The sequence below is a fragment of the Aplysia californica genome, unplaced genomic scaffold (assembly GCF_000002075.1).
Source record: "Aplysia californica isolate F4 #8 unplaced genomic scaffold, AplCal3.0 scaffold00179, whole genome shotgun sequence".
Classification (NCBI taxonomy): Eukaryota; Metazoa; Mollusca; class Gastropoda; order Aplysiida; family Aplysiidae; genus Aplysia; species Aplysia californica.
Window position 1 is genome coordinate 319,329 of NW_004797449.1, and position 2,500 is coordinate 321,828.

Genomic DNA, 2,500 nt, shown 5'->3' on the forward strand with positions numbered 1-2,500 from the left:
AAAACGCACTAGGTGATCAAATAAGAATGAACCGATTTTACAACACATTGCTTCAGTTCTCAAGCATCATTAAGGAATGAGTCGATGCCAATTTGAAAGAGGAGTTATCTAACTTTTGAATAGCTGGTACGTGGGTGCTGTTGTTGCGTCGTTTTTCCGGCTGAAAGAGATACCGTTAATGGACAAACCTATCTCGATACGCTCCAAAACTGGCTCTTCACATAACTGCTTGTGCACCATTGGCATCTAACGGTTCGAATTCTTTTTTTCTTTTTATGAAAAAGCGTCGTAGCAAAAGACAAGTCGAAAAGAGACGCAAGACCTTGCTCTCTGAGCTTGGCCAGCCAGATTCCAAGACCTCACCCTGTGCGATTTTTTTTGGTGGGAATATGTAAAAGATTACGTTAATGTTCTACCGCTACCCATTAACCTCGAAGATTTTAAACATTGAATAACAGCAGTGATCAACTCAGTGGACCGTGAAGTGCTGAAACGAGTGTGGGAGGAATTCTCTCATTGCAATGACGTTGCTCGTGCTGCTGGTGATGTCCATATTGAACACTTGTAAGTCAGGAAATAAAAGTTGATTGTGAGTACAATACGTGTGACTTACCTTGAGGTTTTTTTATTGCTTTTCTTTATTAAAATAGCGAGTAATGAATTCTGTTAATTCTTTTTTTAATCCCCCTGGACTTTCGACTGGAAAGTTCACTTTTCAGGGGAATTAATTCTAGTGATCAAAAGTACGTTAAAAATTTACATTGTACATAGTGAAAGTAATGACAAATGACAAAAAAATAGAAAAATAGTAGGTTGACTGTACCCAGAAATACAACGCAATCAGCAATAGTGAGAGGGCGGGTTATTCTACATCACTACGTCACATTTAGCTGTCTAACATTAACACCGGGGGCTCTTGTGGCCTAGAGGTTAAGGTGTCGCCTCTCATTCAATAGGTCCCGGGTTCGAATCCGGATAGCGACAAAAAAAATTCTTCTCTAAAACGTTCTGCTTTCACATTCTTTCCTGCTCTCAAACAATGTTCTGTCGTCTGCTTTCGTCTCCACTTTCTGCCTCCACCTCCTCACCTCCTTTGACCCCTCCCTTGGGCTCCTGACTCTTTCTGCAGCCTTTCTACTTACTCCTTGGCTCCTACTGCTGTTTTCGGCCACACCCCTGATCTTCTGGTAGGAAAGATCTATACCTAGACTTATTGGACAAAAGTGAAAAATCTCGGAGTTCTGTGTGAAAGTTGTGCACGTTAAAGATCCCTTGGTGCTCCAAGATCGATAAGAGTAGGCTTCGGGAGCCACCCGGACAAAATTCAAAATTTCCTACCAACTTTAATGTGTCACGCGCGCTCATATGACATTATGCAGTAGCGAGCGTCGTAAAACCCTTACCCAAAAAAATAATAACAGTAGCACGTCAGTGCACAGAGCCCTTGTAGTTGCTCAGTCGTACCACTTTGCCTTTAAAAAAAAACATTAATTGTGCTAAAGCAAAGAGAAAGGTAAACTCTAGTTTGACAAGGTATTTATTTTTAAAAATCCCTCCGCTTTGAGTTATGAGTAATGGCCTTGGTCAATGAGATAATATGTCTTTTTTTCTTTTTCTTTCTGCTTGATCATAGTTTGAAACAATCAGTTGTGGCGTGCAGCATGGAGTGTAGTAATGCATAGTCCGGGTCAAAGTTTATGACGCTTTCCATCGTTTTTTTCTATTGCAGTTGCAAGAGTCACTCCAACAGTGTTACCATTTCAGGAGCCGTTTCTCCAAAACCATTTTATAAGGGGAGGAACTTAAAGTTTAACAAATACTAAAAATATTACTCGGTAGCCTCCCCTTATTATTATTATATTATTATATTATACAGGTATATTATATAATATTATATTATATTATATATTATGTCAGTGTGTGTATGTGTGTGTGGGCGTGTATGTGCGCGCACATATGTGTGTGTTTATGTATGCATAATATATATAAGATAAGATAAGATACATCTTTATTGTCCAGATCCTGGCAGATTGGTTAGGTGTTTCACCACGTGTACACACACACACACACACACACACACACACACACACACACACACACACACATACACACACACGTAGGCTTACAATCACATGCATAATATAAATGAGCAGCAATATAAACAATAATAATCGTAAGCTAGATACACACTCAATGTCATTTTGATGCATGCTCTAAGGCCGTAAGTATACTTATACAAGATGGTTAAGATGGAAGCATTTTGATAGATGATGGTAAAAATGACCTTCTATATCTTTCTTTGTTACAGATCAGAAGTCTAGGTCTTTTACTTGTGACTGATGTTTTTTATTTTAGGGAACAAGGGATGGTTGCTGTCTAAAAAGATGGAATTTTTTTTTTAAAGTCCAATTCATCCAAGTAAGGGAATGTAGATGTTGAAATTTTACATGCTTTCCGTATTAGTCGATTTAATTTTACTCTATCTTGTTGTCTTGTGTTC

At 38.6% G+C, this 2,500-nt stretch overlaps 1 protein-coding gene across 1 annotated transcript in view; it reads right to left on the minus strand.

The window, feature by feature from the left end:
* Nucleotides 1-2,500, minus strand: part of LOC101853162 (metabotropic glutamate receptor 5-like) — a 50,108-nt gene that overhangs the window by 9,994 nt on the left and 37,614 nt on the right. The gene's annotated exons all lie outside the window — the stretch shown is intronic.